We start from the raw sequence: 18,904 nt of genomic DNA on the forward strand, positions 1-18,904 counted from the left end.
TTTCTTGAAGTAACAGGTGAATTGAGATTTGTAGTTGAAAAGCTCCAAGGCAAACCTGTAATAGATATTGTTATGGTGGAAAGCAAAACCTCCGTCAAGTTTAATTGGTTGATGATAAAGACCACAAAATCAAGTTGAGGGAGGATTATATTTACCAACAACAAACTATATTAGGTTAAAACAATGTCAATTGAGTTTGTCAATTATATAGTGAATATGAAACATTAGGAATCCATTGTGAAATGCTCATTAAATAAATGCTTAACCAAGAGATAAATGAAGATAAATGGGCTGTCCAATTGTTAAATCTTGTTTATCAACCATTTGACTACCAATCTTCTGTATTGGATAAAGGATAGATGTACAATTGGTAATGTAGAGGCACTGTATTCATAGATTGCTCTGTTTAATGGCAACTCCTACTACTCAAAGAAAAAAGTATATATATATATATATATATATATATATATACACATAATATATATACATATACATGGGGCTGGGAAGGTGGCTCAATGGTAGAGCGCTTGCCTTGCATGCATGAGGCCCTGGGTTCGATTCCTTAGCACCAAAACCAAAAGAAAAAAGCCGGAAGTGGCACTGTGGCTCAAGAGGTAGAGTGCTAGCCTTGAGCTGAAGCCCTGAGGGACAGTGCCCAGACACAGAGTTCAGGCCCCATGACCGGACCCCCCCCCAAAAAATATATATATATATATACACATATACATGTATTTTTAAAAATGTTACTAGAGAGCATTGTCAAATTCTACTGATGTGGAAGGCCCTCGGAAAGAGGCATTTTGAACCACAAAACAGACACATAGGCACATTTAACTCAATTTGGTATGATTTCAAGTACTTTGACAGGAAAACTTCTCAAAGAACAAAAGTTCCTTGACATTTATGGAAGGATGGTAGAATCTTATTAGATTCAAATTTATTTAAATTCATTTAAACAAACACTAGCAAGCAAAAAATCATAAATAAACATTTGAAGACAGGAAATCATTCCAAAGGCACAAATCAAGTGGAAAAACATTTATCAAGAAAAGAAACTATGATTCAGGAAAAATAGGATCTGTAGCATTTGACAACTTGCTTCCTCCTACTAAATTGCAATGTGATGGAAATTCTACCAGAGTTAGGAATAATCAAGAATCTGCACTTGTTTTCCTGTGATTCTCATCTCAGTCTAGAGCTACAATTTCATCCTAGGAAGGACATAAGAGTCTTTCATAACCACTATCATAATGGTTCTATTCCAAAAAATAAAAACAAATATACTCCAGATGACATGAGCATATCAACTCTACTATACATAAAGAAATTGGACATTTGAACAAAGACAGGAAAAATGAGACATCATGTGAATGCAGTAGGAGAAAATGGCCATCTGTGCTAAAAATATAAATCTTATGAAAAATTAATCCTCTGAAAAATTTGATCTCACACTTAGAGCCTTTGATGTAGTGAAGTAATAAATTTTTATGCTGTAAGCTAGTTGGGCAGCTTGTGGTATACGGATATCATAATACTACCAAACAATATCACAAAGAATGCAGAAATGCTAAAACAATCTTGACAAAAAAGAAAAAATTAGAAGAGCGTTTTTTCCCCTAGTATGTCACCACTTTAGCAAAACAAAATTAGTGATATCCCATTTAGTTAGTTACTTCAATTTTAGGAATTTAGTTCTAAAATATTATAAGTACTGCTGCTACATATAGTCCATTAATGTCAACATCTTCAATACTACTGTTCTATCTTTTGTTGATTTTTATTTCTTTTTCTTTTTCTTATTTTTGTCAGTTTTGGGTGTTGAACTCTGGGCCTGGGGCGCTGTCTCTGCACCTTCAGCCAAGGCTAGTGCTCTACCACATGAGCCACAGAACCACTCCTGGGTTTCTGAGTGGTTTATTCGAGGTAAGAGTCTCATGGACTTTCCTGCCTGGGCTGGCTTTGAACTGTGATCCTCATATCTCATCCTCCTGCATGGCTAAGAATTACAGGCACCCGCCTCTTTTGTTTACATTTTTCAGAGCATTACTGTGGAGTGAAGTGCATCCTGCTCTCCAACTAAAAATTAAGATTCCCAAAAGTAAATTGTCAACTGTAATGTAATTAATATTCAAGAAACATTTAGTGTCTGAGTGGTAGCTCACATCTGTAGTATCAGCTACTGAAGAGATGGAGATGGTAGGCCAGGTGCCAATGGCTCACTCATGGAATGCTAGCTACTCAAGGAGAGTGAGGTCTGAAAACTAGTTCCAACCAGCCAGGATAGGAAAGTCGGTGAGAGTTTTTTAATTTTTATTTTATTGTTAAGATGTTGTACAGAGGGATTATAGTAATTAAGGCAATGAATACATTACTTGTCCATCATTGTTACTCATTCCCTCCCTTGTTGTTGTCCAATCCATGCGATTTTTATCTTTAATTAACCACCCAAATGCCAGAAGTAGAGGTGTGGCTCGGTGTTACTGTACTAGTCTATAGAGTACAAAAAAAGCTCAGAGGACATCTATGCTGCCTTTCAAGCCATAGACCAGCATGTGTGTGTGTGTGCGCGCACACACACACACACACACACACACACACACACACACACAACATTGAGATTGAAACAATAAAAGGATAATTGTTTAGGCTAGCCCAGCAAAAAATGAGAATGCTATCTCATCCAATCAGACAGTGTACACATATAATCTGCACCAAAAAGGAGAAATAACAATGTAAGACTGAACCAGGCAAAAATCAGAAAATTATTCCTGGAAAGTAACCTAAAACAAAATGGATGCAGGTATGCCTTAAATATTATTACACTTGCTAGTAATTGTAATTTAAAACCCAAGTACTACTAAACTAGCATATACAGTGAAGAAGTCATGTCATATACTGAGCTATGTACTTTTATGAAAGTGTTCTGTTATTGATGCCTTAGCATCTCATATATGAATATATATGAACATATGAATGAATTCAAATTGTCTTACTAATGTTCTTCTTCCACTGAAATAGACTTTCCTTAAATTATTCATAATCAATTTTTCAATTTTAATTACTTACTTTGCCCCAAAGTGAAAATTTTCTAGAAATGACGCATTAGGGTAGATTTTGCTTGAACAATTTATGCTAGTTTAGTTAAAGTAGAGAATTCTGGATAAGTTTTGTATTTTTGGTCAAATCATATTTGTAAAGCACACTGACATTTGAATCCACTGTAGAATGAATTATGCCCTGAAATCTTTGATCCCAAAGATTCTACTGCTTTTTGTTTGGGCTTTAAATTAGCTCATTTATTTTAAAACTAATTTTGGTGAAATTCATTGTTGTAACCAAAGCAGTCATAAATCTCTCCTGTCTTTTAATTACGTAATTTATAATTCGTGGTCATCACATTATTCATTTAATTCTGACAATATCTTATCTGCTTTGTGGATATAAATTATCATCAACTAGAATTTTGAAAACTATACTACTTAAATCTTTCTTATATGAAAGCCAATTAATATATGTTAGCTAAAAACAATTTTATCTTTTATGAATTAAATATAAAGTCTTGGGAACTTTGTATACAGAAGAAACCCTTGTCATTATAGAACAAACTGTAAGAATCTGTCTCATTCATTTACTAAACACAAATTGTTAAATTGTGTTACAGCCATGTGACAAGAAAATAACTTATGATCTTGTAGAAATTACAATGACAACTTATATCTTTGTAAAATTGATGCAACTAGAAGATACAAGCATTGTAGTTACATGAAGAAAATAAATAAACACAGCACAAGACAATACGCAGTAAAGGAGGCCATATTGGTTGATATTTATTTAATGATTAATAGTTGTTGTTTTGTTGTTGTTTTCTGCTAATCATGTGGCTTGAACTCAGGTCCTGGACATTGTTCCTGAATTTTTTGCTCAAGGCTAGCACTCTATCTATTGAGTCACAGCTCAACTTTTTGATTTTTGGTCATTCATTGGAAATCAATGCCATAAACATTGCTACCCTGACTGGCTTTGAGCCGTAATTTTCAGATCTCAGTCTCCTGAGTAGCTAGAATTACAGGTAAGAGCCACTTAGTGATAATTTTTTTAAAAAATAGGCTATGAGTATGTGTTTATGTTTATCCTACACTGGACCTAAAATTTCTAGAGATACATAATTTGTACTTTAATTTGATAAATATAAACTAAAGCATCCATAATTGTTGAATTTATTATGGTTCTTTCATTTTTATAGGAAACTACAACTAAACAGTGTATTTCTACCCTCACTTCCATCTTCCATATATTTCTGTCTGATAGAAGTCTACAGTCATATTAATTTCATTAAAAGTAAATAAAAAATAATTTCATTCTCTCAAGAAAGAAAAAAATAAGTATTTCTCTATAGGCAATCAACATTTCCTTTACAATATCGGCTATGGAACTCAAAGATTTACTTTATATGTTTATATTTTGTGTTTGGGTATTGTATTTTTGTAGCTTTGCCCAGGCTGATATAAAACTCATATTCTTCCTGCCTCCTCACCTTGAGTAAGTGATATTAGAACCATGGGCCACCACACTGAGCAATATCTTCTATTACAACAAATATAAACTATATAATGCTATAACTAAATGTACAAAACGAATAAAGAAACCTGGCTATCAAACTTTTAAACAATTAGACATTATAAGAACATAAGAAGATGAATATAATAAATAATCCTAGAAATAAATTTCCTATACTGATTTTTACCAATGGTGCAGTGGATTTTGAAAAGAGCATTAATATTGGAGTCAAAGCACCTGGAAACATTTTACTACTTCCTCGTTACTATTTATTCAGCTTCACTGAAGTAAATTATTCTTACTCTGTATTGAAGTTTCCACACTTTGAATGTCTATAAAGTGTTTTTGTAAATTTAAAATTAAATATTTTGTGGAGCATAGAGAATTAGGAATCTTTCTGTTATTTAGCATTCATCTTCTAATTTACAGGCATACTTCAATACAGGTATCATATGGATTCAGTTTTCATCTATAATGGATTGCTTGTAATGGTAATTATAATTCCTTTCTTCTGTCTGTGCCCCTGCAGCAAGTCTATATGTCTCTTCACATCAAGAGATAGAGCCCATTTTCCTATCTCATGTGTCGGAGCAGACCTTGTTCTCAGTAATAGAATGTCAAGGACATGGTATAATACAAGCTCTCTTGCTAGTTTGTTATATCTTCTTTGTCTTCTGTACATGTCAGGGGAATATTTCTGAGTTAATATTCTGAAAGATAAATAATTCCAGAGGACTGGAATTTGGCTAGCTTAATTTTTCATCTTCAGGACCCTCATATGACAGCCCAGTCACAATCAACATACCCATCCACGGACACATCAGTAGATATAGTTGTGACTTGTTCTGTGATCTTGAGAGCTATAAAACAATGCTTCTTTTCTAAGAAAATAAATTTTGGAGTAATTCGTCGCATACCAATTACTAACCTGCACATTCTAATTCCGTAAGGCAAATTCCTTCCCTCTGGCAACGGGACATTTTTCTTCATCAGTACTCATCTTGTTCATCTTTGATTTGATATTGTATTTTGTCCTCCAAGGATCTTCTATTCAACAAGGATAGTGGCCATGTCTTACTTATCTTTATCACCTTAGAATGAGGTTAGATTTCTGTCACCGATTAGATACATAAATACATCACTGATGAATTTGTTCAAAAATTTCCAGGCTATTTGTAGCATAAAGACACAATTTAAATTGCCTCTTGTTTCCTTAGCTCATTGAGATAATGCAGTGATAACTTGCTTTATGTTTTGTCATAGCTGCAGAGGCTTGAACATCCTGAGAGATTTAATGACATTTGCTATTCAAACAGTTTTTGTTCCAATTAATAGTGGTGCTTCTCAAGGGGGAGAGCAACACAAATGACTTGTCTCAGAGACATTCTCTCCAGGAAAACTTTAGGGGAAAATCAAAATATGCCTTAGTTTTAATGAAAAACAGTCTGGCTGAATCTCAGTAGAAATGGAAAACTGGGAATTATGTTCGGAACTAGAGCGTGTCAAACAAAATGTGGCCATTGCTCTCAGCTACTATCTCTCGAATAATTCAACAGCGAAATCAATGAATTGACCTATTTCTCTCTTTAACAAAACCTTCAGGATTCCATTGTTTTACAATGTTCCTCTTGCAGAAATCAGAATGTATACATGCTTTCTTTAAGTTTCCTATTAGCCATTGCACAATGGCAATTTAACTACTTTTGAATTATACTCATTGCAGTCCTACACAACTCAAAGCAGACAAATTATCATATGTATCTGAATCAACTTAAATAGTGTAAATTTCTATTTTTAAAAAGTAATGTCAACAATCCAAGTCAGTAACTCCAGCCATATTGCTAATTTCATTTCACATTAGTGTCAAAGGAATCATAGAAAATCACTAAATTTCACAATGTAGAGTGAAAATAGAATTTGGAACCAAATTTTTACTCCAAAGGGAGTATCCTTTTCCAAAAAGTACAAATTTGATTTTAGCTAATCTAGGAGTAGTTTGACAGTACTCCTCTCTCTTGTTTATACAGCATTGTCTAGTAGATTATATAGATTTATAATTTGACTCAACATTTTATTTCAGAACACCAAACTGAGTAATAGGATGTTTGAATTCTTATTTCTTGTGGTTAAAAATCTTTATTATAATTATGGAAGATATTACTCATCAATGTAAGAGACTTAATAAGAGAGATCAAGTGACATATCAATTTTGGGTTTGCAAACTAAAGTCATCATAAAAGGATTTACGCAGTCAGATTCTTATGTATAAGCCAGAACATAATTATTGTACTTTACAGTATGAAAACACTCAGCCAACCATTCAGACACTGTTTTCGGAATACTTGAATTGTGCCAATCCTCATAGCAGAAAACAAATATATAAAAAATATAAGAATAATCAAGGCTTATTCTTGATTAGTGAACTATGTCCTCTATAAATCTCATGCTGAGGTGGATAGATAGAATAAGAATTCAACACAGAACACATGGTTCAACATGGAACAACATATAAAATATTATTCTAAGGGGAAAAAGCCAAATGCAAAAACACAAGATGTGGGTAGTTTATCTTAGATGAAATATCTAAATTAGAAAGTAATATTATTATTGGCTGAAGCTAGGGAAGGGTTATTAGGGAATTCAGGTTTAGTGAATCCACTGTTTTATATGGGGAAGCTGGAAAGTTCTCTAGATGGATATAATAATCATTATATTGATATGTAAACTCATTTCAAATTTCTAGGCTTTAAAATTTAAATAGATAAAATTATATACATACACATATGTATATGACAACAATTAAAAGCTAAAAAATATTTGTCTCAGGAACAGACTATGATTTTTTTTCCAGATGGATTCACAAAAATTGGCATGGATATTTATAAATATATTTCATATCAATCTTACATGTAGTACTAATTTATGCATGAACTAATGTATAATAAAAGAAACTGCATCACAGCAATTGCTGCATTTGGAATTTTATTCAGAATCGCTCTGAGAATGTTTTGCATGCTCAGGGTGTTAGGTTTTAGACATTTCTATGCCCTTGTTAAGATCTCAGCATTCCACTTTTCTTCATTTCAAATAACTTTCACCTGACTTTCATTTCCATACCAATAAGTTCATTCTAGTAATAAAATTTTATTGTCAGTCTTTCCAAGTTTTTATTTTCACCATTTTATGAATACCACCAGGAGATGTGAAAGAACTTTACCTTGATATACCAATCTGCCACTCAAATTTATTTCCCAAAACTACTGAAAAGTTTTGGAGGATTTATTTTGTCTTCTGATTATTCAAATGTGTTGTTTCTATAATGCAAATTTTCTATAGACTCAACTCCACTTAGATTATATGAAAACCATTGCAATTATTATGTTTCAATTGCTATGTTTATGGAATGGAAAGTAGATTCTGTCGACCCCCACACACTAAACTTGTCTCATCATCTCTCACAGAAAAGATGCAAAACCACTCTAATATAGTAGATTTGGTCATCTGCAAAATATTTTTAGCTAGCTATCCTATTTGGTTATATATTTCCATATTATTCAACATAAAAGAAATAAGAAATTCCCAGCCTACTTTATAGCCAGGACATGAGCATAATTAACCATCTGAACCTATAGGAGACTTGAAGTTTGCAGCTTGAAAATATAATCTATGCATCAATCTTTTTTGTAGAGCAAGGATAGTAGAGATTTCTGTTGCTGGGGACCACTGTGGTTAACAATAACAAATTCCAAGTAGAAGCAAAATCCATGTGAGGGAGTAGCATTGTAGAACAGGAAAGTTCCTTGTGATGGCAATGTGAAGAAAGTGGAACTAATTCAAACAGTGGACTTGCTAGAATATGTTTTCCTATTTTTCATTTCTTTCTATCTTTTCCTAGGAGCAGTGCTTCACTCCTGTTTCTATGCTTCATTTTAATTCTCTGTTATCTAATATCCTTTTAATTAATTATATTTCAGTTTCAGCAAGTAAGAATGGATTCTATTGTCAAGAACAAAGATCTTATTGAGTCAGCTTGTCTTCTACTAATAACATTTGTAAATGGGATTTGTCATTCAGCTAGAAGCCAGCCCTTCAGATAAACACTCAGCATCTGCTATATTTCAAGAACTCTGTTGACTACTGGAAACGAAATATCTAATAACTTTGCAATACCTCAAGTATATTTAAGTACATTCAAGAGACTTGGAACCAAATGGAAAAAACAGCAATAATGTGGCATGAATGACAAATAAATAACAGGAGAGAAATACTGTGATAACAGGCTGTGTAACTTTGCCATTCTTAAGTGATAAAAGAATGCTTCTTCAAGCAGAATGTTGCTTCAAATGAACTTCTCTAGTCTGATGCTTAGCTTGCCTGCAATGGAGTCATTGGCTTGTGTCCTTGTGTGCCGAATTGCTTGCCCCATGTCATATCCACTAAATTTTTAAAAATTGAGTTTTTACTCTAGAGTCTTCATGTGCAGATTTCTGGATATAACTTGGGAAAGAAAAATATACCTGAGAGGTTATATTTGTAAAATCCCAGGAGAGAAACAGTTGAATGTTTCCCATCCCAGGTGCTAAGATCTCCAGAATGAAAACAGCCCCAAGTATTTCTGATTAATGCATTTGACTCAGTCATAGTACTTATTTGGGGGTCAATGAAATCTGTATTCATATCCTCCACTAGCATATTTGCAGGATTTTAGGAGTGATCTTTTCTTCCTTTTTGACAGAAATGGGGAGGGATACAAGGATTATATGAAATGAATGGAGGTCAAGTTTAATCATATAAAGAGACATTCACCTTCATATGAATTGTTACAAAGAAGGACTGTACTGCACAATTTTTGTTGTTGTTCTTTCAGGAGATATGTGTCTTCAGCTGTGAAATATCAGATGGCATATGTGTGTATCTGCTAAATCATTTTTATTAATAAGTTTTATTGTGAAAATATTGTACAGAGGGGTTACAGTTACATGAACAAGGTAGTGAACACATTTCTTATCAAGCATTGTTGCCTCCTCCTTTGTTTTTCCCCTACCATTCCTTCCCTCCCACCTCCTCAACTACACTCCTTGTTTTTTGACATAGTGTCTTATATATCTCATTGTTACAATGGGTCAACTTGTATCCCTAAAACAATTTGTTTCTTCCCTTCCTCTCCCCACATTATGCCAACATCAAAAACAGAGGTTATACCATGGGGAAGGAACATACAAAGCAACAAATCATTTTATGCAGAACAGAGAAAGGCAGCTGTAGTGGTGGGTATTTAAAAATGGGCTTCTAACTATGTTCATGATGGTTGATACCATCTCAAATAGCATTTAAATGTATTTTGTATTCATCTTCCATTCCATTCAAGAAATGTAGCCCTTTGAAAAGCATACGGGAATGCGTTCATAGATTTTATAAATATTGACCCTGATCCAGCTTGTAGAAAATAGCAAACCAGAGAAACACATATTTGGAAAAATATCAAATAAATTATTTTTAAAATATATTGGGAATATCTTACTATTTAATATTGTTTCAGGGGAAGCTTAATGTTGACATCACATTTTCATTTAAATTTAAACTGATCAGAATATATGAAACCATATCTCTCTTAGTAATAACTCTTGTTATTTATCTAAATTTTAAAAAGTTAAAACTAAGACAATGAGGCTTAAAAAATCATTCTTTATTGCTGTTTTCCATATTGACATTTCATGCCACCCTTGTTTCCTTAATTTCCCATGAAATCAGATATTATTTTTTAATTAGGACAGAACAAAAACAGCTGAGACAGAGCAGGCTTTCCTGTTACTGGGTTTAAGAAATAAAATGTTTATGATTGCAGCACATGTCAATGATTTGAGATCCTTTACTTCTTTGAGACGAGAGCAGGATTAAGACAAAGAGACTGGCCTACCATTTCAGGAATACTCTGCTATCATCTACTCAGCAGCTTCATGATTGAAGTTATTGTTCCCTAAAATATTGCTGACTGTGTAACCAAAGTGGTCCTACAATTCTTTCAAGTTATATTCACTTATTCAATTTTCTGTTACTGTAAATAAATTTACTATAAATTTTACTTCATAGATTTGTGATATCTACTGCTCTTCATGTGACTCTACTACAAATGTGCTTCTCTTTGCAAATAGTTTACTACTTCCCGTGGTTTAAGATGTAAATATCATGTGAATACCAACATCAATATTTATATACCAATAGACAGAGTGCTACATTCACTCATTTATCCCCTAATAATGCATAACTCAGTGCTCTGTCTACTTACACTTTCTGACACAATTTGAGGGTACCACTAATTTGAGTGTTTGCTGTCCATGCAGATACAAACTATAGGGCAGTTGGACAAGTTAGAACAGGTTAGACCTTGTTTGGTTCACATCTGTAAGATTCTTACAGCCAGAAGTGGTCCCAGGTACTCAAAGAATTCTTAAAGGAAATATCTCAGATGCAGACATCTGACCTTCTACCAGAGACTTCAGCAAGTTTTCCTTGATGCGGGAACTGCAAGAGATCAAGGCTAGTGCCCTAAGCATTTGACCACAAGCTTCACTACAGAGCCACTTCAATTCTTTGTAATACTGGAGTTGATAAAAAAAAATTACCAAAGACAGCCTTAGATGTGCAAATCCAAATGTAAAAAAATGATAATAAATATGTAAAAAGCAAGAAGAACCATCTGTTTCTTAAAAAAAAATAAAGCCCACACCAATGACTTTAATGGCTGTGGAAATGGGTGAAATCTCAGATGAATAACTCAAAACAATGACTCCCATAATGATCAAAACATTGAAGAGGACATAGAGATATAATGGAATGAATTCAACGAGTACAAATAAATAGCTGAATGAAATAATGAAAGAATGTATAAGAACCTGGAAGTATAACCAGCATATTATTTCCTATTATCATTTTTAATATTTTTATTTTCACTAAACTAGTGTTTGAAGTCATGGCTATGGACTTGTATTCCACTAGCTCTTTTCTGCATTGATTATTTTGGACATAGGATCTAGCTTTATTTCCAGACTGTCTGTAACTCTTTTTCTCTGCTTGCCCAGATTTTTGGGATTGACAGCACTGACCCATTACGCCTCCCTAGAGTGAGGATGACAGCTGCACACCACCACACCCAACAACTCCTTAAGACAGATCTAGATAAGGTTTGTCTCTGTGAGGGTTTGGCCTCAAACTGTGATCCTTTGAATTTTAGCTACCTTGTAACTAGGACTACAATTTGAACCATCATGAACACATTAGGGACTTATATTTTAAAATATTTTGGCCAAAGTTGGACTATATGTTATCAGCAAAATTACTTATGAGAGCTGACAGTTTTTGAAGACACAGATGTATGAATTATGATGGTGGAAATCATTGCTTAATCCTTAATATTTTGTTTCTATTGCAATTTAAAATGCAGTTGTAAAAAGAAAATGTTGATTAACATAAATCATTTTGAAATATTTTGTTGATACAGTTAGTATGTGTTATATTTTGAAACATTAATCGCTCACTTATTTCACCAGCAAATGCATAGCAATAAGTAAAAATGCCACCATATGCTAGAGCTTCAGGTCCCTCTGATAGTGACAAGATATAGAGCACCAAAAATGCCTCTAAAAATGAAGAGTCCCAGAATTCACCATTAGAATTTCTTCCTAAAAGGTTAGGTAAGCAGATTTCAAGCTCTATTATAGAGCCATAATAGCAAAGACAGCATGGTACTGGCACAAAAAGAGACCCGAAGACCAATGGAACAGACTAGAGGGCCCAGAAATAAAGCTGCATATGTACAGTCAGTTGATATTTGACAAAAGAGCCAAAGACATACAGTGGAAGAATCATAACCTCTTCAACTATTGGGTGGCCACATGCAGAAAACTAAAAGTGGAACCTAGCTTGTCACCGTGCACTAACGTCAATTCAAAATGTATTAAAGACCTTAACATCAAACCTGATACTCTGAAACTACTGCAGGACAGAGTAGGAGAGACATTTGAACTTATAGGCACAGGCAGGAACTTACTGAACACAGTCCCAGGGTCACAACAAATTGGACAAAGACTGGACAAATGGGACTACCTTAAAATAAAATGTTTCTGCTCAGAAAAAGAAATATTAACCAAACTAGAAAGAAAGCCAACTAATTGGGAAAAAAATATTTACCAACAATATATCAGACAAGTGTATAATATCCATTATATACAGGGAACTGAAGAAACTCAAGAAACTAACTCCTCACAAATCTAACAAATGGGCAAGGGAACTAAAAAAGACTTCTCAAAAGAAGAGATAAAAATGGCAAAGAAACACATGAATAAATGTTCATCATCCCTGGCTGTAAAGGAAATGCAAATAGAAACAACACTGAGATACCACCTTACCCCAGTCAGAATGGCACACAAGCTAAATCCAGCCAATGATAAATGCTGGAAAGGATGCTAAGAAAGAGGAACCCTACTGCATTGCTGGTGAGAATGTATACTTATACAACCACTTTGGAAAGCAGTCTGGAGATACCTCACAAAGCTTAATACAGACCTCCCCTATGACCCAGCCATACCACTCCTAGGCATCTACACTGAACAACAGGAACCAGTATACAAAGACACCTGCACCTCCATGTTTATTGCAGCACTGTTCACAATAGCCAAGATTTGGAAACAACCCAGATGCCCCACTATAGATGAGTGGATACAAAAATTGTGGTACCTATATATAATGGAATATTATGCAGCCATTAGAAAGGACAAAATAATGGCATTTGCAGGGAAATGGATGGAACTAGAGCAGATTATTTTGAACAAAGTAAGCCAAGAACAAAGAGACAAATGGCACATGGTCTCCCTGATATGTGGATGCTAAAGCCAAAATGCAAAAAGATATGACAAAGTAACAGGACTCAAGAAACAAAGGGCACCACCCATTTTGACATATCATTGCTAAGTGACCCCATGTTCTTGACCATATATATGGCAGATATAGGAACGCAACTGATGGAAGCCAGGAGGAAGAACAGAATAAGTGAGGACAGCCTAAACTAAGCTAAAGGAAAGAAATGTAAACATCAATTGATATGGAAAAAAATCACTTGTATTGTCAAAGCTCATAGAATTCACAAACTGTATAGACCATGATAATGATAATTTGCATTGTGAAGGTTATAACGTGTTTATGACTTTAACTAAGAATTACTATACCACAATACTGTGAAATACGTGAAATTTATGTAATCACCTAATCTCAATTAAAGAAAAACTGTGAGAGAAGGGATGGGTTAGGAAAGATGGGTGACAATGTTGTCAGACAATTTGTACTCATACTGTTTTATAAAAGGGGAACTTCTTTGTACAACTACTTAAACATAATAATAAAAAATAAATAAATAAAAGGTTAGGTAGCGAACTGAACATTGGCACTTTAAACAGTACCTCAGCTGGTGATTTTGTGAATTGCATATAGAGGAGTACACATTCATTAAAATGTACTTTATTTATCTTAATTTATGCAAAGGAATGGCCATTTAACAAAGCAGTTTTTGAATACATATTAAAAAATTATTGTAAAGATGATGTACAGAGGGGTTACAGTTACACGAGTGATATAATAAGTACATTTCTTCTTCAATAGTGTCACCTCTTCCCTCATTTTTCTCCCAGGTTTTTCCTTCTCAATCCACCCCAGTTGTTAAGTTCATTTCCAACATAATGTCAAGTGAGTGTCACTGCTGAATTCGTTATCCCTTTATACCACCACTTTTGTGCTTCCCCTTCCCCTTGCCAAGTCACATAAACTCACATACAAGGCAAAACAAACAAAAAATCAACAGAAATCCAAAACAGTGACAAAGGGGGAAAAACAAGAAAAAAAAAACACAAAAAGAAAAAAAAACAACAAATCTTCAAAGAAACAACTGCCCAATAAATAAGTTGGCTAAAGACTTAAAGAGAAACTTCTCTGAAGAGGAAAGAAGGATGGCCAATAGACACATGAAGAAATGCTCAACCTCCCTAGCCATAAAAGAAATGCAAATCAAAACAACATTGAGATATCACCTCACCCCAGTTAGAATGGCTAAAATCAAAAACTCTAATAACAACAGAAGCTGGAGGGGATGTGGACAGAAAGGAACCCAACTGCATTGTTGGTGGGAGTGTAAACTTGTTCAACCACTTTGGAAAGTAGTATGGCAGTTCCTCAAAAGACTCCACATAGAGCTCCCCTATGACCCAGCAATCCCACTTTTGGGCATTTACCCAAATGTTTACAAAGAAGACCAGCTACCAGCACGACTATGTTTATTACAGGCTTATTTACCATAGCTAAGATATGGAAGCAACCCAGATGCCCCTCAGTAGATGAATGGATCAAGAAAATGTGGTATATATACACAATGGAATTCTATGCCTCCATCATAAAGAATGACATTGCCCCATTTGTTAGGAAATGGAAAGACTTGGAAAAAATTATCTTAAGTGAAGTAAGCCAGGCCCAAAGAAACATAGGTCCCATGATTTCCCTTATTTGCAATAACTAGTATATGTCTAAGTCAAGCAGAAAAGGTCAGATAAGTTGATGTTAGGGAAATGAACCCTAAGATATGTATTCAAATGTTTTTTTTTCTTTCATGCGATTGTTTCTAACACATTTATAAGATGATTTCTTTGTTGCTTTGTATGTCCCTCCCCATGGTATAACCCACTGCTTTCACTGTATTTGATGTCGGTATAATTTGTGGAGGGGAAGGAAAAAAAAGTTTAAATAGGGATACAGGTGGACCCATTGCAACAATGAGATGTACAAATCATTATGTTGAAAATGAACTTTACAACTTTGGAGGGGGAAGGTGAATTGGGTGGGGGGCGGGGGAGGATGGGTAGGGCTGGGAAGGGGAAACAAAGGAGGAGGCTACAACTTGAAAAGAAATGTACTCATTATCTTGCCCATGTAATTGTAAACCCCTCTGTACAGTATTTTATAAAAAATAAAAAAGAAAAATTAAAATTGCTTCCATTTCGTGGAGTTCATTTTGATAAGCTTCATTTTGACAATACGTCTTGATCATTGTGAACTTTGAAGATTTTCCACCAACCTACCCTACCCAATTCTTTCCCTCAAATTTTCTTACATTTTTAGAATATGATTTCATTTGATTAAAAAAATTCATTTCCCCTCTGTTCCCCTCTCTTTTCCCCCCTTCCCCCACCAACCCTTGACCATACTCTTCATGTTTCCAGGACCTTTAAACAGGAAAATTTTAATTAAATTTAAAATCTGTTTATTTTTGTTAGACCATGAGTTAGTCTTTCTACAGAATTGAGCCTTTCTTTTTTTTTGATTTTCTGTTTTTTAAAATACATTTTTTATTGTAAAAATCCTCTACAGAGGAGTTACAGTTACATGGCCAAAGTAATGAGTACATTTGCTATCAAGCATTGTTACCTCCTCCTTTGTTTTTCCCCTATTACCCTTTCCCTCCCATCTCCACAACTACACTCCCCTGCCACCTTCCCCACTTAAACTGAAAAGTTGTTTTTTTGACATAGCATCTTGTACATCTCATTGTTACAATGGATCAACCTGTGTCCCTATTTAAGCATTTTGTTTTTTCCCTTCCCCTCTCCAAGATAGAGGAGTGTATATACAATTGAATCTTTTGTGTTTTTCCCTGAATCTGCCCTATTTCATATTTGGAGAATTACAGTTATTAAAACCTATTGATTTTAAGTAACAGTTATGATTTTCGAAATTGGAACAAACAACTGTCTCATCATTCAAAATTCATTTCAACATTTGTCATGAGAAATGATTTTGTTACCTGCAGATTTTAAATGAAATGCAAGCACATTTAACTAGGCCTTTCCAAATTAAAATAATTGAATTCCTGATACTTGCCAAAAATTGCTAGTTGTGGAGTGGTGCATATGTGATAAATAATACATTAAAATACATCAAGTAGAGAGGGAATTTATTAAGAGAATATTTAAAACAAAAGGCCTCTTTATATAGGTAATAGCTATATTTTACATCTAAATTTTATATACTATGAAATGCTGACTCTCCAAACATGATCAATAAATAACTTATATTTGTAAGGATTTATAAGAATACATTCTCAATGTGCAAAGTAGGGAGTTACCCATTCAATCCTCACATTGTGAAGTAATGTTATATGACTCAGATCTCTTTATTTCCAGATCTGGGGGTTATAAAATATGTTAGTTTATTCTTCTGCTTGTATTTATGTTTCAATTTTCATTACTCAAATTCCCAACACAAATGGCCATTCATGTCAATATAATACTTCTAATGATAGATGGGAAGGGACAAAGTAGAAGACCTGTGTTTTTAAAATCCATTAGATACAATCATTTGATCTCACAATTTTGTCCATCTTCTCCTCCTTACTCCCACTTCTATAAACCCAGCAGTAAATCTGTGCTCTTTTGAACTTGTGCATCAAAAGAAAAAAGAGCAATGTCTACTTACCGTATTCTTGCAAGAAAAAAGAAAAGAGTTCTGGGAAAAGTTTCTCCATCTACTGCCACTGTGATCTGTGTTAACTTACCTACCATGTTCCTCCAGTGTAAGTAAGACCAGTCAACCATTATGGAGTAACCAATGAATTTCAATGGTGATTATTACTGACTCTGGCAAGGTCTTGACTTTTCTAAACAGCAAAAGCTAATATAAATATATATATATATATATACTCATATGTATGTATATATGTATGCATATGTATGCACACCCACATAAGATAAACAATAGAATCAGAAGAATAGCTGGTATTGGGGTAGAAATGACTGTATGGCAAAAAGTACTATCAGGAAAGTAAAAGCTGTAAGTGTAAAAGTCATATGATAACCAAATAATTCTATAAATTTATCTAAAACTTAAGACCAGATATGCTTGGAATAGCAGATTTTATAAGGTTATTAGACTGTACGGATGTTATACAAAAATAGCTTACAATGTGTTAATCTGGAACAAAACAAGTTAATATTTATATTAAGTGTAATAAAAATTATAAAATCTATTTTGGGTTATGTCTAGTTTTGCTTCTTAATGAGTTATAAAAATATTTCAGTCTTTACAGACCTTTTAAATTTCAAGACTTTTGGTGAAGACTATAATGTGAACAACACAGAAATAATAGGAATATGAAAAATTGGAAGAAATGTTGACTTGAATGTTAGATCTATCACTTTATTTGACCAGCTGAGGCAAAAATGTAAATTGAGGAATGAGATATGCTTAGTGAAGACTGCAAACTCTTCAAGAAGTAGTTAAGAAAACATAAAAAATACTCAATAATGAGTGGAGTAACAACACATTCCTTTCAATGTTATTATTTTAAAATATTTAAAGGACAATGATAGCTTACTACTTTCCACTTCATATAATAACACAGAGCCTCTAAATCCTCTTATACTGCTCAGAACAAGGGCAGTGTGAAGGGCCAGAATGACTAGCACACTTCAAATTCAATTGTGTGGCTATAGTCCCTGAGTGACTTTTCAGTATGAGTTTTTAAGTAGTCTGTAGTCCATGAAAGACACAAAAGTGTCATTATTTTAGCAAGGTAACAAGAACCTACAGAAAATAATGAATGTAATGGAAATTATCTGTTGAAAAAAATAGAATTTTAGTTTATTCCAGTTCAATCATATTTGATAATTTCACAGTATATGACAGGATTAATTCATCACCTGTAGTGGTGACTTGTGTACTAATAACATGACTGTTTCAGAACTGATATAAAGACTCATATTTTATGCTCCTTAGAAACAAATTTTAAATCCTGTCAATTAATTCAACCTGTTATGAAATAAGTATTGAATTGTTATCATTATTATTGATGTCCTTAAAATCATTTTATTAGATCCTAGGAGTAGGGTTACATGAGAGTATGATATATTTGCAGTATGTTCCTTGTATTTTGAGTTATGAAAGGTTAGAAGTAGTAACTAGTTTTCAATTACATAAAGGTATGTGGAAAATTATCTGGCTCATCTGATGTTAATCATTTGTTGATTTAATAGTCACATATGTACGACATAAATGAACAAACTATGAATTTAATTATTCACCAATACTGGACATCTTTAAATGAAAGTGGATCCTTTATTTTTCATAAGACAAACATGTGCATATCAATACATTTCTGCTCTTTATTTATAGTATGCTTCTTCAATATTTTTTGTTAATATTAATTAAAGTAGTTGTTACTAGTATAACCAAGTTTATATGGATTAAGAAATGCACAGAAGCATTGTTATTAATATAACCAAATTTATATGGATTTAGAAATGCAGAAGCCACA

Source organism: Dipodomys merriami, unplaced genomic scaffold (genome assembly GCF_024711535.1).
Source record: "Dipodomys merriami isolate MVZ:Mamm:240054 unplaced genomic scaffold, mDipMer1.0.p SCAF_2, whole genome shotgun sequence".
NCBI lineage: Eukaryota > Metazoa > Chordata > Mammalia > Rodentia > Heteromyidae > Dipodomys > Dipodomys merriami.